Genomic DNA, 25,120 nt, shown 5'->3' on the forward strand with positions numbered 1-25,120 from the left:
TAGTTCCTTGTTATGGGAAAACGACAAACACCAATTGTTTAAGCCACCTTTAGTGGGATATTCCATTAGTTTGTAGCTGAGAGTATATTACTAACGCAGTATACATCTCCTTATTTGTATATGTATACTTCAAAATCTAATACAGCCTTCCCAAAAGGAACAATTAAATCCATGGTTAGAAAGTTCTTATGATAATCATTTATCGGTTTGGATTATAAATTGTGGGGTCCAAATTGACACTCATGAAAGTGTTAACTGAACCTAGATATCTAACATGAAATGTGGGGGGGAAACTTGCACAGATTTCAATAGAGGTAACAATTAATTAATTAATTAATTCAGCAAATATTTCTCTGGTGTATTCTAAGTGGTGGACCTAGGCTAGGCACTGAAGAGATAGCTGTGGACAAGACAGATAAATTTCCCTCCTTCATGAAGCTTACAGTCTAGTGGACAGAGAGAAAATAAGCATGATTATTAATACCAAGGAAGAAAAAACAGAATGATATGTAAAGAGTAACTTTAGTGATATCTTTAAATAAGGTAATCAGGGGAGGCTAAGACTTATGTAGGAGCATAAAAATCCAGTCCAGTGTCAATCAAGCCAAGGGGTTGTCATTTCCTAACAGAGCAATAAGCAATAAACCCAATTGTTGGGGGTTTGAGAGTGTCTTAGGCAGTCCAGACTACTAAGACAAATGCTTATAGACTGGGTGGCTTAAACAACAAGTATTTATCTCTCCTGGTTCTGGAGGCTGGAAGTCCAAGATCAGAGCACCAACATGGCCAGGTAGTCTTAGTGAGGGCCCTCTTCTTGGTTATGTCCTCACATAGCTTTTCCTTGGTGCATGCACAGAGAGAGAAAGAGAGAGAGACAGACAGAGAGACAGAGAGAGAGAGAAAGAGAGAGAGAAATCATTTCTCTACTTCTTCTTCTTACAAAGGCATTAATCCTATCACAGGGGCTCCACCCTCATGACCTAATCTAACTCTAATTACCTCCTTCCTTCCTCCCAAGTATCATCATACTGGGGAGGATTTTTAGGGGACCCATTCAGTCCATAGCAGAGGAATCTGGAGCTGATCAAGAAAAAAAATATAACCAGCAGTAAGCACAACAGGCTTTGCTCGGTGGTGCTTAGACAGGGTTGAATGAGAGGGGAAGTCCCTTATAGCAGTAGTCTCACCAGAAGCTACAGTGTAGGGGTCCTACTCAAAAGAGGAGGGGAGTTAGGTGACACCCAGGGACCAGAGGATCAGAGAGGAAGCAGATGTACCTAAGTAACATCACTCAGCAGCAAGGCAGAGCCTTGCCAGGTCAGAGAACTCTGAAGGACCATCAGAGCTTGAAGCCTTCTCACTGCCAGGCTCCACATTATAATAGGTAACTGCTATTGGGTGGGGGGTTGCAAGGTATGCAAAGCAGACAGTCTCTAAATGGCTAAAAATATGCTTGTTTGGGCTATTATTTAAATAAATGGATGTATAAAAGTTTGAACTTGGCATCAGCAGGCTTTTGAGCTAATGAGTCTCAGCCTTCAGTGAAGAAATAAGTAACTCAGGAGGCCAATACACAGAGGCCATCTTTGGCTCATTTTTATAATACCAATCTATTGTTTTCAGGGCAGGACTCATAAATAATAATTGATGCTTGCCATACAGGCTCTGAGTAAGCCAAGCATATCTTAAGAAATTGTGTTTAACAACGGAAAGGGATAGAGCCCTGAAAATTTTCCTAATTGTACCAGGAAACAGGGTGAAGAAAGAAAGATAAAATTGGCTAGATTCTCAAGTTTTCTATTTAGCTGCTAAGGGACATGAGAAAACAGGTAGAAATCAGCCACCTTTCATCTCCAGAGATAGCAGGAATAGCATGTTTCAAGGAAGATTCACAAAGTATAGTTTTAGCAAGATTCTTAAAGAATTTCTCTTTTAATTGAGGCTTGGAAGCTAAAGAACAATAAGCAATGAAGAAGACACCTTATCCAAGTGATTCCACTGAACACACAGGAACCCTGGAGAATATGTTTAATGAGAAACTGAGGCTCAGTGTGACCTGTCCAAAGTCACACTGCTAATTAAGGATAGCCCAAAACCCCACCCTTGGACCCCGAGTCCAAGCTCTTCCCTTCACATCCCAATGTTTCCCAGCAAATCTCTTTTGACTACACTGTATACTCTAATACCTCTGGGCTTACTGGAGAGGTTGGAATGTATAAGGGACCTTTTTTGAGTTGTAAATCCTTCTGAAGATAGATTTCAGGTATTTGAATTCTATGGGATTTTCCAAAGCTCACAATTAATAAAGAGTTGATTTGTTAAGGATCTTGGTTATATTTTGGAACATTTTTTATAAATGCCCATTTTTAAAAGAAAGCAAGGATAGGGCAATTGATAGCTATCAGACATACATATCTTCTGCTGGGAGCCATTTAATGGCAAAAGAGAGCTGTGCTCTTAGCCTGAGACTAAACACTCTGTAAGCACAAACGTTTAAAAGACAGCTAGAGTATGTGTTTCATGTGTTAGTTTTCTTGTGACCACAAATGAGCTCAATGTAAACCATAAGACAATTCTCTACCTTAAAAAATTTAATCCTTAAAAATACAGGTATAAGCAGAATTTTATTGGAAGAGTGCATTAATCTCTCTTCCTTATTAGAGCAAAACTTCGTTTTGAAAAGCTAGGTTCATTTTTATTGTTCATACATGAATCTCACAGTGAGACCTTGGTCATAAGACAGGGCAGGTCCTTCCACATCTAAATCTAAGCAACAGCGGATTAGTTAAGGCAATTCTAGTAGCCATACAGATAACTCTGGAAACTCTCAATTCCTGACACAATAGAATTTAGTGAAATCTAACAGGGTATGCAGGGGGTGGGCTTCCATGAAGGGATACAGAAATCCAGGATCTTTTCATCCACCATCACCTTTAAAAGGTATCATCAAACTTTTTCTGTAAAAGAGAGCTGGAAATATTTTAGGCTTCATGGGCCAGTCAGTTCCTGTTGCAACTAAGTCTGCTGTTGTAATTCAAACGTAGTCATAGGTATTACCTCAACTAATAAGCAGGACTGTGCTCCAGGGAAAGTTTATTTGCAAAAGCAGGCAGTGGATTGGAGTTGGCCCACAGGCTGTAGTTTGCCAACCCCTAACCTAGAGCCTCAGAGTGACTCTAGCCAACTGATGAGGAAAGAGACAGCATAAGGGATGTGTATGTGTATGTGTGTGTGTGTGTGTGTGTGTGCGCGCGCACTGTGTGCATATTATAAAAACAATCAGTGGTTTAAGAACTAAATATCAAGTTATCTGTCCACCCTTGTATAAACATCCAATACACAATGGTGAAGTGGGAACAGGATCATTATAATAAAATCTTCCATTCAAACAGAAAAGACTGTGTCCCTGGCCAAAGGGAAAAATGAAATTCTGTTGGGCAGCCACCATGAAGGTGCCCAACATTGAGAATGGGGGGGGCACCTTGCTCACACACTGATTCTGCTCTCTAAAAGGTACCCGCTTGTCCATTAGTTTCCATAGCCACAGGCGCTACCTTCTGAGAGCATCCTCCTTGTCCATTAACCTCCAAGGCCACATTTGAAATAGACATTTGTAGGCTTTTTGCTGCCTACTTTCTGCCCAAGAATGTTTTAAGATCTCTAAACAGTGCTAAACTTAGAACAGCTTCATACTTCCTTTAGGCAATAGATTCCCTCAAAAATTTTGCAGCCCAGAAGCCACTTCCAGTCAGTTGCAAGTGCCAATAAACACATCCAAAGTTCTTTCTCAGATGTAGTTCTTGAACCTGTCTTATTTCTTAGCTTGTTTACCCCATTCCTACCATTTCTCTCTCTCTCTCTCTCTCTCTCTCTCTCTCTCTCTCTCTCTCTCTCTCTCTCTCTCTCTCTTTCTCTCTCTCATTTACCATGGCTACATTGAGGCTATCAGAAACAACAGAATTTAGGGGATAGCAACACTGTTAATCTGAGTTATTCTGTTTAACTCAGAAGTCTTACTTGTCTTTCCCAATAAGGCCTTTTTAATCTTAAATCTTATTATTCAGAGTCCAGAAGTAGCTGACTTTTCCAACCTGTAAGGTCCTCAAAATCTAGAATTTCTTCATTCCCTTGATTTTCTGCTTGAGAACTGGCCAAACCTTTATCTCTTTATTATGATACTTTTCTCAAAACAACCAAAGTAATCAAAATAATCACAATGACTCTCATTTCTGCTAAAGCTACAGAGTCCCAGCCATATAAACATACATAAATATCTTCCAAGTTGTCACAGGTGACATTTTCACCAAATATTTTTGGCATGACACAACAGAACTCTTTAGTCTTCTAGGTAGCTATATCTATTCTTTGTTTCCTGCCACCTGACCACCAAGCCAATAATACATATTTTGACTTTTTGTGTTATAACACCATGACACTCTGGTACCAGCTGCAGTAAAAAATAATCTCAATGCACTCATAGAAGTTTATTTCTCCCTTACATTGAGTCTAATCATGTGTTCAACAGCCAATCTTCCATGTCGAGATTCTCTCCTGTTTTGTGTCTCCACTATCACCTGAGACCAGGAAGTTCTTAGCGTGTAGCCAGAAGTGAGAGAAAGAGAAAGATATGGTTATGTTGTAGTGTCTTTTAAATAAGACTGGAAAGTGCTCACATTCTACCCACATGCCAGAGGCCAGAACTCAGTCACCCACTATGTACCAGGAGATAGAGGAAATGAGTTTTGGTAAATATACAGCCATCTTTGTCATACACAGTTCTAATATTGCTCCTATTATATAATTAGAAGAATACAGATCCGATTATCCTATTAGATAGAAGTTCAATGAGCTTGCTAGAAGAAGACAGGTCGGGAGATTCTGGCATAATCAGAAACCAGCAGTGTTAAGTTTAGGATATTATAATCTTAGAGTTAGCAAGTAGAAGCTCAAAGATCAGCTAGTCTGACTATCTCATATTATAGATTAAGAAACTGAGGCTTAGATGGGCATAATGAATCAACAGTAGACATGGGACTACTACAATGGTCTTCTTCCACTTAGCTCAAGGCTGTCTGTCGTATCCTCCCTGCCTTAATTCTTCCTAAATCTGTTAACTTGTGGTATTCTGATAAACCGAAATGGGATTTTTTAAACTTTTTTTTAAATGTAACTTTTAATAGATACAGAAAACAAAATGGCATCCAATTAGAAGACAAATAAAACCCTTTGATCAGAATTTCAGTAGGAATGATGTGGCTTATGTGGTCTTAGAGAAAATATTTTTTACTCCAAATATGGAATAAATTTGGTATGAATGCTGTTTCTCAGACTTTTTCAAACCGTTTGAACCTAGAGGATCAATCAGATAAAAGCAGAGAAAAACTACCACTTTTGTAAAGCTAAACAAAAATAAAATAGAGAAATGTTGGCAAAAACTTTAGGAAGTAGCAAGGCGTGATGAGTAGGACACAGACTAATTAATTGTTTAAAGAAACAGGAACCAGGTATACTCTTCCATTATGAGCTTTTTTCCTTGGAATCGGTGCTTATCCTCTTCAAATCTAGAAATAATGGTTCCTTGTCTGCCTCATTTCTGGGGTTGTGGTCAGGACAAAATGATATCATGTATGCAAAAGTGATTTGCAAGTTGAAAGTCAATATCAAAGAGAATATTGTTATGTTCAAATGATCAGTAATAAATCTACTTTAGCACATAAATATCTATTAAAATATATTGCAGTTTATTTGCTCCTTAGAGAACAATACGAACATAGGTAATATGCTAAATTTTTACTCTGCCTGTTACTCTGTTTCATAATTATTGTTTGCTATAAAACTGTACCTAGGCTAAACTCCCTTTACTTAACACAATTACATAGGAAACATGATTATCAGGAATTAGAAATACAAAACATACTTTTAGAAAGGCATTTACAAAACACACAATGTAGTGAGCTGTTATAAATTCATTTTAAAAACTAACAAGGATAATTAAACAGTAGTGAACTAATATGGGAGAAAAATTACTTAAGAATGAGTTTGTGGTAAAGCAAATAACAAGACTGAGGAAAGAAATATTTGACTACAAATGTCAAGAGTACAAGAGAGGAGAGATAACCTGGTAAAAAGTATCAAGCACAATAATGCATAGAATCAAGAAAAGTAAACTTAGTACCCATGTATTTGATTGGCTATTCCATGGGTGCAGAAAATAATCCCTCTTGAGAATTACTTTACATGCCTGTGTGGATTGGGTTTTTTTTGTTTTCAGTGGATGGAACAAAATATCAGAGGGAGCATTCAGGAGAACTGGCCTTCACTATTGGAGGGACAGTTTACGTGATTTTAAAGATCTTCACCTTCTAATGCAGAATTTACAATAAAGCTTAATTTATGATGTAGAAATATGGATTCCATCTAGAGCCTGACTCAGGAAAAGGGTTGATTGAGAAGAAACCTAATATTGACAAGTATCCTACTTGTTCTCTAGTAATGCAACCCATACCTGCACTCCCATTCCTTCCTCTGATCCAAGACCCATAGAATTTTCTGAATGTCTATCCTTCCAACCTGGAAGATTGCAGGGTCCTGATATCTGTCTGCATAAACACCTAAGCCACTGCATAAGGATTGGCTCTGGCAATACTGGTGACATACGGAGATGCTCCTCCCAAACTGTGCCTTCTTGCATCAGGCTATTTTTCATTTTGGAAAAATAGTAGATAACAATTTAAAATAATTTTCAAAGTCCATGAAAAATTAGGGCCTCAATGCAATGGGAATACCAACAGATGAATACATTTTTCTTAAAAAAAAAAAAAAAAAAAAGGTGGCAAAAGACAAAACTTCCACCTTGTACCCCAATGATTGGTGGGCCTTCAGCTGTCAACACATCAGCCTCTTTGTGTGCTCATAGAATAGTAAGCCATTTGCTAATTCCTTTTGATAAGATTACTTGGAACTCTGCATGGAATTTTAGTATGATAATTATGATTGCCAAAGCTTCCAGCAAATAATAAGAGATCTTCATATTTGTTGCACCTAAACAGTAAAGGAAAGACAGAGATAAAATCAAGCATTTTGACATACAAATCCTTTTTCACAAGGGATTCAAACCAAAATGAAATAGTTTGGCTAGAATGTTTTTCAGGGGACATGCTGATATTTCTGCTTTCTTCCAATTCAATGATTTGGGGGAAAATATACAAGCTCTGTTCTGACTCAAACTGGTTTACTTTACTGGAAGAAAATGGATGCATTTTTAATTTAATATGAGGTTAATATTTGGATACAGTTCAAGATTCAGCAAATTAGTATGGTTCATTCCAGTTTAAAGTTTGATTCAAGTCTCTATTTTTCAACTGCTCATTGTATTGGTTATGACCCAAAGAAGAAATATATATATATATATATTGGCTATTGCCAGAGAAAATGGGGTCATACTATTAATGGCTTTAAAAGGAACCAAGAATTTTATTAGGGTCCAAACTAAGCATAGATTTTCTATGTCACATAAGTTAGAGTACATAAACTTATCTATTTCTGAAATGATCTCTTAGAATAACACCCAGACATTTTTTAAATTAAATATGTGCTCCATTTTTCTTCTCTCAGAGCAACCAAAATATTTCTAAATAGTTTTTTCTAGAAAATTATAAATTAAAAAATTCTAATTCTTTATTCCTTTTAATAAATTAAGGTAATGAAGATGGGCCCAATGTCATCACAAGGGTCCTTATAAGAAAGAGGCAGGAGGGTCAGAGTTAGAGGAGGAGTACATAAATTTATATATATAGTGATATATGTGGTAATTTTACACACACGTACGCATATATGAAGAGTGAGAGAAAGAGGAGGTTTTAGTTCACTGGAAACCCAGAAAAACACAAGCAAACCAACAACAACTGATTGATCTACCAGTTGGAGGTATCTAAGATTTTTTCCTAGATAAAAATCCACTTCCTAGAATTTATCATTCTGCAAGTACATTTGGTAGGATGACTTACTGAGCTATTAATGTGTTATTTGTTTGAACAGAATTTTCCCTTCTCCATTCGAAGCAGGGCTCTCTTCATAACTTTGAGATCTATGAAGAGATTTTCCTCCTGAAATGAGAACAGAAGGAGGAGGAAGAATCGAAGAGAGGGAAAATGGAAAAGCATTCTTGTAGACCCACAAAGGGGACCCTGCCCCAAGCAATATCCCCGTGATGAGGCAAAAGGGAAGGGCACCATGGTGTAGCCCAACCACATCCACAGTTCCACCCCGGGCCCCCATTTAGAAAGTAAGTAGCAGAACATAAAGCTTCAGGATACTACAAACCTATCCTAGTTTCCTATTGCTGCCATAACAAATCACCACAAACTTGGTAGCTTAAAACACTGATGTATTACCTTACAGTTCTGGAGATCAGAAATTCAAAATGAGTTTCACTTGCCTAAATTCAAAGTGTTGGCAGAGAAGGGCTGCATTCCTTCTGGAGCAGGCCTCCTCAAACTATGGCCCGCAGGCCACATGTGGCCTGCCGCTGCCTGTCCTGCTTAGCAGCTAACACATCCCGGGCCCACAGTGCGCATGTGTGGAATGTGCTCAGCACTCTTCAACAGCCCTCCAACGGTCTGAGGGACAGTGACCTGGCCCCCTGTTTAAAAAGTTTGAGGACTCCTGTGAAGCTCCAGAAGAGCATCCTTTTTTTTTTTTTTTTGCAAGCTATTACAAGCACCTTAATTCCTTGGCTCATGGCTCCCTCCTCTGTACTCAAAGCCAGCAGCATGGCACCCTCAATCCTCTCTTTTTCTCTGACTGCTGCTTCCCTTGTCACAACTCCTCCTGTAACTCTGACCATTCTGCTTCTCTCTTATAAAGACCGCTGTGATTACATTGAGCCTGTCTGCATAATCCAGGCTTGTGAAAAAGGGCATCGAGTTATCATGAGGAATTGGAGATTCAAATCCCTTCCTCCAATGTCTACACACCTGGCAAGTCAAGGGATTCTTGTGCAGCACTGAAATGGGAAGGAAGGCACATTAGTACAAGGAACTGAGTTCAGAGTCAAAACTATCCTGATACTAAGAAAGGTTTAAAACATGACATTTCTTGTTTTTAGAATGATGTTTGTGCCTACAGCATGTGGCTTTGTTTTGCCTTCCCAGATGCATTGCCTCTGAGTCTTTACCATTGAAACTGCTCTACCACAATCACATTGGCAATAAACAAGTATCTACTGACTACCCACTATGTGTAGAGTACTGTACTAGGAACTCAAAATAATACAAAAGAAATGGAAATTAGGTATCTGTCCTCAGGTAGAAATATGTACAAACGTATAGATGAGACTACTTACGGGAAAAAGAAGAGTATGCAGTACTCTAAAGGTATATTTTACAAATAATAAGTTTTCCCAGACCACCCAGATCCTTCCTACATTTCATCATCACTGACTTGATATTTTTACCTTACAGAATTGCTTCATAGCATTTCTCATATGAAACTCTATAAAAGGGAGCTTTTCTGGTCAAAGAAGTTTAGGAATATATTGACCCTCCATTTAATTGTTGTAGCAATGGCTCAGAGAAGTTCTACACTAAAGAAATCATATATTTTTGTACTCAGTGTTTCCAAACATATGTGTGCCCGCAGCCCTTTTCCTCATAACCCTCACTGCCTTGCCTCTTAGCAAATGCTGATTCAGTGAAATAGTGACCTTTTCTAGGCCATTTAGTAAAATGTTTCTATTTAAAAAGCCCAGCTGCAGCACTGCCTGCTGGACAGGTAATAGATGTTTACTAAATAATGGAAATATCTAACAACAGGAATGTCCATCTCTCTCTACTCTTCATTTCCTGTATGTGTTGGTTCTATATCACGATGAAACTAATCCCTTGAAGCTCTATGTTTTAGTATCTTTAGGGTTAAAAATTGTCAAACATTTTTGAAAGTCTGAATAGAGTACATCTGCCAGTCCTCCTTATCCACAGGTGTGTTCGAGATAGCATGTTATGGAAAGGTAAATGGCCACAGTCTCCTCTCGGCTTCACCACTAACCAGCTATGTGGCCCCATGCAGAGCCCACAGCCTCTTGGCATTCACTTGGCACTCACTTGGCACTCACTTGGCACTCACTTGGCACTCACTTGGCACTCACTTGCTATGCTCACTGGTAAACAAGAGGATTGAATTACCTGGTTTCCAAAACTCCATGTAGGTCTTAGAGTTATTTGTGCACATTCTTTACCTAGATATTTATTCTCCTTCAAAGGATTTTAATATCTTCCATACCCCTACCCCAATATATTGTTTGTGTTCAGTGACTACCCTTTGTTATAGATTCTGCCAGCTTTCCTAGTGTGGTTGCAAAAGAAATATCTCTGCTTTGATGCAGGTTATAATCGTATGGACTGAATTGTGTCCCCACCAAGACTCATATGTTAAAGCCTTAAGCCCCAATGTGACTGCATTTGGAGAAAGGGCCTTTGAGGACATAGTTGAAGTTAAACAAGGTTATAAGGGTGAGGCCTAAACCAAAAGGACTGGTGTCCTTATAGAAAGAGACACCAGGGTTAGGCAGACACAGAAGTAGGACCATATGAGGATGTGATGGGAAAGCCATCTGCAAAACAAGGAAAGAGTGGCCTTGGGAGAAACTGAGTCTCCAATACCTTGGTCTTGGATTTCAGCCACCAAAACTGTAAGAAAATAAATTTCTATTGTTTAAACCATCCAGTCTGTGGTACTGTATGCAGACACAAGAAGCAAAGAGTAAATAACACATGACTGTATATAATCAAATGAAAATGTACACACTTTGGTTGCAGATGACTTCCCTTTGCTAGTTAGAGAAATTAATATAGATAAAATGGTTTATCCTACTCTCTCATTCATCCATGTGAGATGATCTAATTGAGTATTTTCAATCCTATGCACTAAAAACTTGCGGAAGGCTTATTTACCAGGCATAGTACAAAAAAAATAAAGCAGGAAGTAATGCAATCCTCCTTCTCGACCCACTTTCACATCCCTGTTCCCAAGGTAGGCTGCCTAATGGCCCACTGTTTTCCATGCAGATGGAGGTAGCTGGCAATGACTGTGATTTTAGTAATGCCTCTTGAACTTCAGAGCTGTGAAGACCCCTCTAAAGTGGCTTATTCAAAAGACAGTCGGCCATTATTCTGTCTTCTTTTGAGAAGTTTCTATTCATGTCCTTTGTCCATTTTTTGATAGGGTTGTTTGCTTTTTTTCCTGCTGATTTTCCTAAGTTCTAAATAGATTCTAGTTATCAGCCCTTCATCAGATGTGTAGCTTGCAAAAATTTTCTCCCATTCTGTGGGTTGTCTGTTTGCTCTCTTGACAGTTTCTTTGGCTATGCAGAAGCTTTTTAATTTCATCAGGTCCTATTTGTTTATTTTTGTTGTGATTGTCCCAAACATATGAAAAAATGTTCAACATCTCTAATCATCAGGGAAATGCAAATCAAAACTACAATGAGATATCACTTAACTCCAGTGAGAATGGCCTTTATCAAAAAGTCCCCAAACAATAAATGCTGGCGTGGATGCAGAGAGAGAGGAACACTCCTACACTGCTGGTGGGACTGCAAACTAGTTCAACCTCTGTGGAAAGCAATATGGAGATACCTCAAAGCTACATAAGTAGATCTACCATTTGATCCAGCAATTCCACTTCTGAGCATCTACCCAAAAGATCAAAAGTCACTTTATGAAAAAGACACACGCACTCAAATGTTTATAGCAGCACAATTCACAATTGCAAAGCTGTAGAAACAACCCAAGTGCCCATCAATTCATGAGTGGATTAATAAAATGTGGTATATGTATACCATGGAGTACTACTCAGCTTTAAGAAACAATGGTGATATAGCACCTCTTGTATATTCCTGGATAGAGCTGGAACCCATTCTACTAAGTGAAGTATCTCAAGAATGGAAAAACCAACACCACATGTACTCACCAGCAAATTGGTATTAACGGATCAACACCTAAGTAGAGCAACATTTATCGGGTGTCGGGAGGGTGGGAGGGGGGAGGAAAGGTCGGGTACATACAACCACAAAGAGTAAGATGTGCAACATTTGGGGGATGGACACGCTTGAAGCTCTTACTCGAGGGGGGAGGAAGGCATGGGCAATATATGTAACCTTAACACTTGTACCCCCATAATACGCTAAGAAAAGAAATAATAAACTTACTGCGATTAAAAAAATAATAATAAAAAAATATGTCATGAACTAAAAAAAACAAGACAGTCGGAAGGGTCTATACGAATCTTACAGCATCATCTGAGAATGCAAGTTGTGGCCCTCGCAGCGCCACCCCCACCCTCACTGCCCCCTCCCTCCTACCCTCACAGCAGGACCCCATGGTCAGATCCTCTCAAGGTAGGTTTGCCTAAAGCAAGGACTTAGCTCACTTAGCTCATATTGACTTATTCCCTCCCCCCCCAGAGATCCACTCAGAGCAGCGAATGTCTAATTATTATAGGTTCCCTGAATTATCTTGCTTGAGGACACAAAGTTTAACTAACATGGACAATTAAAACCTTGTTTGGGACCCACGATGATGTCTGTAATCCTCACTGTTTCTGTAAAAGTTCCTTCATTTACGGGCATGCTCATACTTGCACTCACATCTTTTCCACCCAAGATTGGTGACCACACCATTGTTTAGGAAACTCCTTTGACAGTTCTGGGTATGCATCCTCCATGGTACCTAGCATAATGTATTGCACGGAGTAGGTGTTCAAAAAATATATGTAGATTGAATTAAAAGAAGAGAGAGAAATGTATTTTGAAACTTTTCCAGCCATTTTTCCTCATTCCTGTGTATAAATTATATTAACAGATTCAACTTAAAAATTAACTTTAATGAAAAACTTACTATTTGCTGGGTACTCTCCTACTCTTCCAGGTTCTTTATAGATATTAATGTATCAAAATCATGCCATAACATTGTAAGGTGCTACTATTACAGCCCCTTTTTACAGGTAAGGAAATTGAGGCACAGGAGGCTGAGTACCTTGCCCATAGTCCCACGGCTAAGGCAGGGCTGGGATGGGGGCCCTGGCAGGCAGGCTCTAGAACCTACACTTGGAACAGCTATACTAGAGCTCTTTGGTTTAGCCACACAATTCAAAAAGATGAATCTGAAAGCAAAATGGGGAAAATGTCTAGAAACACTGAAATTTATACATTTACTTCAAGGGCAAGAGCCTTTGGTCTTCATTTACAAACTACTAACCAACAAGCATCTTGATTTTATATGCATATTTCTAATAGGAACTGCAAATAGAAGTTGAAAATGGAGAGATTGCTGGAGACAGATATCCTGAAGACAGAATGAAAGTGGTTAATACACAATAAGAAGGGAGACAAAAGAGGGGGAAGAGACAACTGCAGCACTCAAAATGCTGCAAGCAGGATAGAAAGAGCCACTTTAGGTAAGCATGGACATCCTTCCACATCCCATTAGTTCCTAAGGGCGTCATTGAAGAGCAGTTTTTAGTCAAATGTGACCTGAGTCACTGAGAACCTCGAATATCAATTAGTAGCCTGGGTTTCTGCAGGCAGAGAGAAAGCAATCCAACCAAGTGGATAAAAGTAAGTGTATGCATTTAGAAAAAAAGAAAATTTCTGTGTCTGGAAATTTACTTTGTTCTCTGAGTTGGTGGAATTTGTTGAAATAAATCAAACTTGACTTAAAAAGTACATAGGCATATGTACTTTACACAGTACATAGGCATATGTAAAAAAGCCCATTCATTATATGTTTTCTTTTCCCATTTAGGATGTTAGTGTTAGCCATTTCTTTTTGTACGAATATGGGGTGTTTTTTTGTTTGTTTGTTTTGTTTGTTTTAAGTGAATTCCGATTGCATTGGTGATATTGAATGAATTATTAATTTATATCATTACATAGTAAGGTTACTACTGTACCTCCAAAGAGATTTGAAGGGTTTCTCTTTTGAATCTTTGCAATCCCAGCGGTGGAAAATGAATTTCAAAGCCACAAACTCCAGCAGCTTTTTATGAACACTGATATTATCACCTCTCTCTGTTTCTCTCTTCACAGCGGTGCTGCACCCTTCACCACGATAAGCAGTGATTCTAAGCAAGGAGTTAGTGTAGAGGAAGGCGGCTATGAAGCTTGGACTGTGCCCATGGATTTAAGCATCACACAGGGTGAAAGAGCAAAAGTACTCTTTTTGGCACAGGCAGAGAATGGAGGCTGCACATGCTGCATGGAGGTGGTATAAAAAATAGAGCACATTCTTCTATTCAGTCAGCTCCCGAAAGGAGCTGCACTAGCATTGGCAGTAGTGGCGGTACCTGCATGGGTCAGTTCCTGGGTGCCTTGGTAGTTCATGCAGACACCTCTGGTGGCAGAAGCACCCCAGGTGGGCCAGATTTTTAGTCCCCAGGAAGCATGCATGTATGTGCAGTGGCCCCACTGCTGAAGAGGGAGGGGTCTTTGTATGTAGCAGTGGCCCCAGACAGGCAACTCTTAGGCTTTGGGAAGCACATGCTTTGGCTCCCTATGTCCTGGGGGATTCCCTGATGTGCTAGACTTCCTGTTCCCTGGGTTGCAGGGCACTGCATGGGCTCAGGTGCTGGGGACACAGGTGCACTGCTGGGTCCAGCTGGTGCACAATGCTGCAGCCTTCGAGAGGAGCAGGGGGATGTCAGTGAGGCCCCAGGGATGTGCGGATGCAGGAGCTACTAGGGTCTCAGACCAAGATGCAGTCTGAAGTTGGCTTTGTTCTCAAAATTTTACCATCTTACGGCTGCTTAAGTCCCAAGGGATGGATGATATTCAGTGTGAACTCCCTTTCTGGGACAATATAGTCACATGGACTCCAGGCAGCTCCCTGTACTAGGCTCAGGGCCTGTGGGAGTAGAGGGGCTTTCTTGCAGTTAGGATTTCAGGGGTCCATGGTAGGAATGTGGATTTCTTGGGATCTTTCACCCACCTTTTCATCACCATGCAGAGTCCCTCCTAGCTCCAAGCTCATCCTGGCTGGGTGCTCTGCATCCCTCTCTCTGCTGCTGTCTCAGATTTCCATGCCTCAGAACATCCCTGTCACTTCCCCACTGAATTCCAGTGTTTCCCCTTAGATGATCTACTTGATGTGTTGTTATTTACTTGCTCTTTTGTGGAGGAGGTGGGTGCTGGGTATCTCGAGTTAGCCATCTTGAGGACACCTCTGAGAATCCACATTTCTTTCTTTTTCATCAAGTTGACTCCAAAGATAACTCTATGTTCCATACAAACTCTCAGCTTTTTATTCTATGAGTTTGTCTAGCTCCTTTAAGGTAATTTTGCTATCACCAGTTTACTTTTTGTTTTGTTTTGAGACAGAGTCTCACTCTGTTACCTAGGCTAGAGTGCAGTGGCGTCAGCCTAGCTCACAGCAACCTCAAACTCCTGGGCTCAAGTGATCCTCCTGCCTCAGCCTCCCGAGCAGCTGGGACTACAGGCATGTGCCACCATGCCCAGCTAATTTTTTCTATATATTTTTAGTTGTCCAGCTAATTTCTTTCTAGTTTTTTAGTAGAGACAAGGTCTCACTCTTGCTCAGGCTGGTCTCAAACTCCTGAGCTCAAACAATCCACCTGCCTCGGCCTCCCAGAGTGCTAGAATTACAGGCGTGAGCCACTGCGCCTGGCCACCAGTTCACTTTTAATTATGCAACTTCTAAGAGCAGTTCAAAAATTTCAGACAAACTTGCAACTTTGCCTAAAGGAAAGGAAAACCAATAAGACCATTGTGTTCCCTCTGATCTCGAGTACCCTTCAGATGCTGCTCAATCCATTCTGTCACCTTAATTCACAGGCACAGACCATGCAGACATTGTAGCCATTAGCAATCAGTTCCACAATTCTGAATCCAGGCTGCTAGAAAAGTCTAATGGTGCGTTATACTTAATTCACCTCAAAGGAATGATTACTCACTCATTTAATGCCATTAGGTTTAACATGATGCTTGCTATAGATAAAAGAAAAGCTAACATTTACCCAAATGGACTCTTAGATAAAACTGTCAGAGATTGAAGTTAACAGTCTGTACCTTGTTGCTGGCTCACAAATCACAAACATAGAACTACCAATGTAGAGCCGACTTCATCTGTTAAGTCAAGGGGAGTCTTGCAGTTGGAGAGTCAACACTGAAGGCTGCGTGGTGGAGGGAGAGCCTCTTCACCTCTCAGATATGCTGACTGCTGAGCCAGCCTGCCAGGCCAACTCTGTCCAATAGGAGTACAACGCGAGCTACAAAATTGAGTCACATATAATGTTAAATTTTTTGGTAACTACATTAAAAAAAATACTGAAATAGTTAATTCCAATAATATATTTTACTTAACCCAATTATCCAAAACATTATTTCAATGTGTCAATATAACAAATATTAATGAGATATATTACTTCCTGTTTTGCACTAAATTTTCAAAATCCAATGTGAATTTTAAACTTACAGCTTATTTCAGCTTGGACCAGATAAATTCCTAGGGCTCAGTAGCCACATGCACCTAGTGATTACCATATTGAAAGCACAGTACCTGACACATGCTCCTCCAAACCCCAAATGTTCCCAAAGCAAAGTGACAACCTCTCTCTTTGTGGAAGGAAAATCACATACTCTCCACTAGACAAACTACTAAGGTCTACACTCTGGAGGGCTCTCTTATTCCTTCTGGGTAATTAAAGAAGTCTCAGAATAAGCTGTTTCTCAGGGTTCTTGCCTTTATGCTCCTAAACTTCTCATTTACTCTCCATTGTGAGTATGAGAAGTACATTCTACTTAGGTGGGAAGTCCTAGCTTTCCCTGAGCTCATAGTAAGGCTCACAGGATCCTACTATAGCTGCAAGACTCTCTCACTACTGCCACCTTTGTTTCAGGTCCTAGGCCAAGGGTAAAATGCAAAGTGCAGCAGATAGTAATGGACAGAGATCCAACTGCCTTAGTTACTCATTCTGTGAATGCACAAATCACAGGACTTATTTCTCCAACTAGTCCTGCTCTGTCTTTCTCTGCTGACCAACTGGCTTGTTTACTGAAAAGAACTAATATTTATTGTATGTTTTATGTGAAAGATTTAAGTCTTTACAATAAGACTTTGTGTGTGCTATTATTAACCTTATTTGATAGATACGTAAACCAAGGACTACTTAGGCACATCGTACAAAGTGAAGGTGACATTCAGTTCCAGCTCAGAAACCTACACTCACAAGCACTATATTCTATATTGACCTGCTCTCTGGCTTCTGAATTCTCCTGTTTTCTGCATGATCCACATCTTGTCTTGACTTCACAACACCAGTTCATTCTGGCTAGCAATTGACCAGCAGCCTCCTATCAGGATGGGCTCAAGATCTTGCCTGCCCTGGCTCTCCTCTTGGCAGCTTATAAGAACCTTCTAGGAGGTCTAGCCCCCATGTCTGCTTTGATTGGTATTTCCCAGCATCTACAGGCCTCAGCACTCTTACTGGCTCTAAGTGAGACCCCTGGCCATCCACCTACACATCAGAAAGGAAGGAAGAAATTACACAGAGTAGCGTTTGCTTAACAGTTATTTACTGAGCACTTTTTGCATGCTGGGAAAGATACCGAAAGATGGTGCTATAGCAGGAAATAAGACACACAAGCTCCCTGCCTTCAGGAAGCTTATTATATTCTAGTGAGGGGAGAAAGACTGTGAGTAAATAAAACCAGAAGCTAAAGATGCTTTTATAGAATGATAAGTACTATGAAAAAAATAAAACTAAGTATTATGGTAGATTCTCAGGAAAATCTCTTACATGTGCCTAGAACCCCTAATACCATCATGCATATTCATGGGTCTTGGCAAATTGATGGGTTTACAGGACTGCCACCATTTTCTGTTGTTCCTAAACAAAGAAGGCTAAAATAGGCTTCATATCTGTCCCAAAGGAAGCTCCAGCTTATAGCTTCTTTGTTTAGAAATCTTGTTTGCTTGTTCTTTTGATATATATGCTTAATTATAGAGAAACTTTTCTATTTGTAACACCAGTAAAGCAAAAAAAAAAAAATTAAAATTAGATGTCCCTCTGTACTTGAATATTTATAGCAGCACAATTCACAATTGCAAAGATGTGGAAAACAACCAAAGTGCCCATTAATACATGAGTGGATTAATAAAATGTGGCATATTTATACCATGGAGTACTACTCAGCCACAAAAAACAATGGTGGTATAGCACTTCTTGTATTATCCTGGATAGAGCTGGAACCCATTCTACTAAGTGAAGTATCCCAAGAATGGAAAAATAAGCACCACATGTACTCACCAGAAAATTGGTATTAACTGATCAACACCTAAGTGGACATACAGGAATAACATTTATCAGGCACCAGGCAGACAGGCCAGGGGAGGAGGGAACAGGTATATACATACATAATGAGTGTGATGTGCACCATCTGGGGGATGGACATGCATGAAGCTCTGACTCTGGGGGGTAAGAGGGAGGAAAGGTAACACATGTAACCTAAACATGTGTACCCCCATAATATGCTGAAATTTTAAAAAATTAGATGTCCCCATGGGCCCATAATATCTATCCTGTGTAAATGAAAGGGTTTGTCACAGGTTGGATGCCCCAGGAACAGACTTTGAGATGGAGATTTGCACATGGACGAATTATGGTACATGCCCTGGTAATAACGCCTATGAGGGAAGTGAAGGAAGTAGGGATGGGCAGATGGGGTTCAATTGCAATGCAGTTGCCAGCCCATGAGGAGCAGTAGAGCTGGTGACCCTTCAGAGCTGTCCCAAATTGAGACGACAAGGCAAGAAGTTATAACTCCCAACCTCCTACAACTAGTCTTTGAGTAGGGGCTCCCCTGGGCAGGGGATGAGTATACTTGGGCAAGGTGGCTCCCTTTGGTAGAGGACAGTTCTTGGGGAAAGAGTCTGCTGTGACTTTCGGCAGTAGACCTCCCACCAGCTGGAGGAATGAAGCCTTGATACCGAAGGGCAGATCTGTATGGCACACCCAGCAGCCACTACAGGTTCAGAACATCTACCTTGCTTCTTTGAACAATTGCTGAGTCTCCCCATACAGGTCTGAATGTGAACTGTGCCTGATGTCCACATCTGTCACTGTGAACCACCCTACAAATAGTCCTAGTCCAGGGCTGTTTATCCAGAATTAGCAAAGAATCCAACCTTGGCAGCAAATGGTGAATGAAAACCTTTAATAATTTTCGGTCTTTGAGTACCATGCAATTTCTATGTCATTACAGTCTATTCCAGAAGAGGGGGGCATCCCTAATTTTGGCATACCTAAATACAGAGGTAATATGACAGAGAGTAAAAGGAATGGGTGGTGGTCAACATAGCCTTACGTGAGAAGGCAGTACTTGAGATGAGAACTGAATGATAAGCAAGAACCAGGCATGCAAATATCTTAGGAAGAGAGGCAGAGTATTTCATGTGTTCTAAGAGCAAAAAAAAAAAAAAAAAAAAAAAAAGGCAAATAAAATGTGGTATATATATCTATACCCTAGAGTACTACACAGCCATAAAAAATGAATTAATACTTTTGTAACAATGTGGATGGAACTGGAGACCATTCTCCTAAGTGAAGTATCCCAAGAATGGAAAAACAAGCACCACAGGTACTCACTATTAAATCGGAACTAACTGAACAGCACTCACTCATGCACAGATGCAAGTAAAACTCAACAGAAATCAAGCAGGCGGGAGGGGGGGAGAAGGAAATGGGTGAAATCATACCTAACATGTACAATGTACACTATCTGGGCAATGGGCACACTTTGTCTCAAGCAGTATAAAAGTAATCCATGTAACCAAAATATTTGTACCCTCATAATATCCTGAAATTTAAAAAATTAAAAAATGTTTATCAGATAATAAAATGTAGCTAGACGTTTATGAATTGGAGGATAATAGTATGAAATGAAGTTAGAAGGTAAATAAAAGAACATATCTTTTATCAATTCAACAATGATTCATTGAGTGCCAGTTATGTGCCAGGCAATGTTCTAAACTCTGGGGGACATATTAGCAAATGAGTAGAATTTTAAAGACCACAGTAGGAAATTTGTATTGTACTATAAGGGCAAGTGTAGTTATTGAAAGATTGTAAGCAGATGACTGACATAGATTCACTTATATTCTATTAATAAGAAGATTATTTTCAAGAGAATGAAGTTGAAGAAGACTGCCTAGCTAAAAGGAAATACGGTAAGTCAGGCAAACAACCATGGCAATTTGGGCTAAGGTTATATAGTAAAACTGGAGAGAAATAGATGGATTTGAGATATGTTTGGGAAGCAAAGCTGACCAGTATTGCTAATGGAAGAGATGGAGAGAATGAAGGAAAAGGAAGGCTCAAGAGTAACTACTGAGTTTTTGGCTTCTGCAGCTGGATTGAAAATGGTGCTGCTTATTGAGAAGAGGAAGACACAGAGAAGCAGATTTGTAGGTGAAAATAAAAAATTCTTGATGTTAACTTGGGCATCTTTTATTGCATGTAGAATGGAAATGTCAGATAGGTAGTTTCATATATGAATTCAGAGCTTATTGGAGAGGGCTAAAGATATAAATTTTGATGATGTAGCCCGTTTACAGGATGGAGGATGAACACAGAACACAAAACAAAAACACAGAACACAAAGAAAAACGCAGACACACATACAGATGATTGACTCGAGTAATAATATACCGGGTCAGTTTTATTTTTATACTCTAAAAAATTAAAGTTAGTTTCTTATACATAACCACCCAGGCATTGCAGCAATGGCCATAAATTCTGGAACACGTAGCCTTAGGGACACAGATATCCCCTGACTCAAAGTTTCCAGGTGGTTGCTCTAGGCGCCAGGCATAGATTACGGACTGAGATTAGCAAGGATGGGCAAGGCAGCCACAGGGAGCATTTCTCATCCCCAATTTCTCTTAGGCTGAACCCTGGTGGCTGGGCATGGCTTAGGTCACCCCTCCCTTGAGGGGTCTTACCCATCATTGACTAACCAGCCATTTGATGGGGCTTAAGAAGCAATCACAGGAACAATGTGTTTATCATGTGGCCTCCAGACCCCCGTTGCCATGGGGCTGGGCAGCTCTTGCTTACTTGCAGCTCAGGTCCTTTGTTATGCCTCTAGGCAACAGCCTTGTTTATCACAGGGACCTTGTCTGGAACACATTACTTTTAAACACTCTGGGCAGAGCACGTATGTTACTCACTAAATTTGATTTTTAAACTAGGAAAATATAATGTCAGTCCCCTACATTTTGATGTCAATATCATATAAATGGCATTTAAACAAAAACATTGATAGGATCACTGTATTAGTTGGCTTGGCTACCATAACAAAATACTACAGACTGTGGTGACTTAAACAACAGAAACTTATTTTCTCACAGTTCTAGTGACCAGAAGTCCAAGATCAAGGTGTCAGTAGGGTTGGTTTCTGCTGAGGCCTCTCTCCTTGGTTTGCAGATGGTTGCCTTCTCACCATGTCCTCATGTAGCTTTTCTCTGCATGTCCTCCCAACTCTCCCCCATATCTCTTCCTCCTCCTATAAGAACAGAAGTCCTGTTGGATTAGGGTCTCACCCTCATAACCTCATATAACTGTAGTTACCTCCTAATGACAGACACACTCACATGGGGGCCATGGCTTCAACCCATGTGTTTGGGGGGACACAATCAGTCCATAGAAATCGCCTAATAAAAGATTATAGGTAGAAAAGAGGTGAGGACCTGGAGTAAACCCTCATAGAGTATTCCAACATCTCAGGTAAAAGGAAAACAGAAATAAACATTGAGAAGAAAAAGCTGAAGAGATAGGAGGAAAGAAGGAGCATGCCATGAGACCGATGCCAAGAGAACAGAGTGTTTCAGGAAAAGAAAGAAGTGCTTTCTGTGTGGCATGCTTCTGAAAGTTTAAGATAAGAACAAACAAAGGGACACTGAACATGGCCATATAGAGGTGACAAGGTCAAGATAGGGCAAGATAGGACAGAAGGGATAGAAATCAGATTACAGTGGGCCGAAGAGAACAGAAGGCAAGGATTTGGGCAAGTCTTTCCAGCGTGTTTACTGTGAAAGAGGAGAGATGGGGCAGTGGCTGGAGGATATCACAATGTGGGAGAAGAAAGGGCACAAACAGCTTCTGACCCAGGACCTAAGGGCGTAGTCCTAACATCCAGGGACTCTTCTGCTCAGACTACTTGAGTGGACCTTCCTTAAGACCACAACCTTCTTGTCTATGAGGTGCCACAATCTCCCCTCATTGCTTCTACTTTCCTAGGAGCGCAGCGTAGTCATCAAAAGCCCAGACCACAGAGCCAGAATCTTAGCTCTACCACTTACGAGCTGTGTGACTATGGGCAAGTAACCTAACCTTTCTGTGCCTCTCACTCCCCATTTACAAAATGGAGTTAATAATCAAGTAGTACATTACACGTAGAGTTATTATAGAGATTAAATCAGCTAACAGATGTCAAGTCATTAGAATAGCACATGGCACAGAGCAAGTGTGATATAACTATTTGTAAAATAAATAAATCTACACTTGACAAGAAGATGCTTTATTTTGCTGGAGGTCTAGGCAGTATTCAACAACTAAACTTGCCTAAAGAACACGCTGGCATTATGGTGGGTGACAATAGCTCTGCCCAGGGACTGGCATTGTAGTATAATATAGGTACTTACTTGGTTTAAAATTTCAAACCACTTAATCTAAAGCAGCTCTTGGACTTCAACAAATCCTATAATTCTTGTAATTGATTTTGCCAGAATAATATTTAAATATTTAAATAATAATATTTAAATGAGGCAATTATAAATAAGATCTTATAACAAGAATAATCTCATTGTAACCCCATTGCTGGGCTTTAAATGAGCACTGTGTCCATTACCTCTTAATTCTCACTACATATGAAATACTATTAAGTACCTTATTATGTATTTGTGTGGTGTCCAGCACCAAGGTTCTGTAACAAAGAATTTATCTTTCTTTTTCCATTTATAAAATGTATGGCTCTCAATACATTTACATGTGTGTAAATCTGTTACATGTGTTTAGTCTCAAAATAATGAACCAAAATAAAATCTTCTTTCATGTTTCTCCCATGCTATTAATGAATCAAAAGTTTAAATAAAGAAGTACATCATTGCATATCTACATGACATGTTTTAACCCAGATGCCTTAGCCTGAATCATGCTTGTTATGGTCTGAATTTCATCCTCTCAAAATTCATGTTGAAGTCCAGTACCTCCAAATGTTGCATTCTATTTAGACAGAAGGTCTTTAAAGAGGTAATGAAGGTAAAATAAGGTCATTATGGCCCTAGTCCAATATGATTGGTGCCATTATACAAAGAGATTAGGACACAGACACACATGGAGGGAAGACCAAGGGAAAACACAGGGAGAAGATGGCTTAACAAGCCAAGAAGAGGAACCTGGAACAGACCCTTCCCTCACAACCCTCAGAGGAAACCAATCCTGCCAGCACCTTTCTATTGGACCTTTAGCCTCCAGAATTGTGAGAAAATAAACTTCTGTTGTTTGAACCACCCAGACAATGGTACTATGTTGTGGCAGCCCTGGAAAACTAATACACACTCCGTAGATGGAACTGCAAGTAGTCAGGAGTTATGATTTAGACACTAGGAAGCCTAAATTCCATACTCAAGTCAAACCTTGTAGACAAAGATTTGATTCTTAAGTAGGTTCCAATATGCTAATGAAAATTTTCCTGCTTACTACTAATATGATTCTCACCAGAAATTGGAGAACTGTCAAAATGAGTAATGTCAAGAAAGGTCTCTTCTATGTCAATAGACGCCCAGCTAACATGGCCCCTGTATCTTGAGGGATGAGAATTAATGTCTGTTAAGATGACATCACAGGATAAATTTAATCATCTTTATATACAAATAGGCTATTTGTTATTGGTTATCAGATTTTTCCCTAAAGTGCAGAAAACTGGCTGGTAATACTAACAGTATCATCTTGAGGAGAATTTATGCATTGAGTGTGCTGATGGATCATGAATTCCATGTGCTTTTTCCAGTGGTTATACAGCATTTCCTGATGCTGTCAGATTATAATGAGCCATTTATCATTTGAATTGAATCCAGATTGGCTGTTGATAGAGATTCTAAGTGCTCCCATACAAATTTTCCTGCCCAAAATAATGGTTGAATCCAATCCTGTTTGCAGAGGAAACATCAGGCTAGAAAACACTTAAGATTGTAATCTTTCAACCAATTTGTAGCTCCAACCTTATGCTCTTGGCAGCACTCAGGTGAGAGCAGGAAGGTATTGCCTTCTTCCTGGCTTTGCTGGTTTTCTCTTCAGATATGCTCCAAATAAAAGGACGCCCTTCACCCTAACCCTTTTGAGAGTTGGGGCTGCGGACACAGGAATGGGCAGACAATAAAGCCAAATTTCACCACGTTTACATCACCACGGGGATAGTGTGGACAACAAAAGTTCTCAATCCAAATGTCTGTAATCCCTCAGTCCTGAAGTCCCTTTACTCCCACCTCCACTCGCATGTTCAAGGGTGATGACAGGCACCACATGTCATTTACGTTTGTGTCCCCCGCACAAAGCACAGAGCCTGTCACATGAGAGCAAATCCACCAATATGTAGTGAATGAAATAATATTGGAGAATTAGGTAATCAACAAATGTTTATCAAAATGATTGAACCCACCTCCACATGCTGTGGCCACACACTTGCAACAGGGCACTCTTTGCCTTTCCTTCTCTTTTTTCCCATAAAGAGAGGTGAAATTTTAAAAGGTTAAGGGGAGAAGAGAGAGAAAACGGGAAGGAATAGAACAGAAATGTCAAGAAGGTGTTGTCCAGTCCAAACATTTTTGGATCCGAAATCATTTTTAAGTGAAATCTTTGTGGAATTCTAGTACCTAGAATGAATACAGGCAATGCTGCTCTGATCTAAAGGCGGTGGAGGACTCATCAGCTCAGCCCTCCCCTCAAACGCTCCTGTTCCATTTCCCTGTTACCACACAACCCACTGCCTTCCAGGACAGCCCAAGGCACCTCAGTGGAACAGGGTGTGGAAATCACAAGCAGTAGCAGAAAG

General features: G+C 40.0%; 1 pseudogene; it reads left to right on the forward strand.

The window, feature by feature from the left end:
• Nucleotides 1-25,120, forward strand: part of LOC105862222 (large ribosomal subunit protein eL8-like) — a 163,112-nt pseudogene that overhangs the window by 75,674 nt on the left and 62,318 nt on the right.

This window comes from Microcebus murinus, chromosome 5 (assembly GCF_040939455.1).
Source record: "Microcebus murinus isolate Inina chromosome 5, M.murinus_Inina_mat1.0, whole genome shotgun sequence".
NCBI classification, from domain to species: Eukaryota; Metazoa; Chordata; class Mammalia; order Primates; family Cheirogaleidae; genus Microcebus; species Microcebus murinus.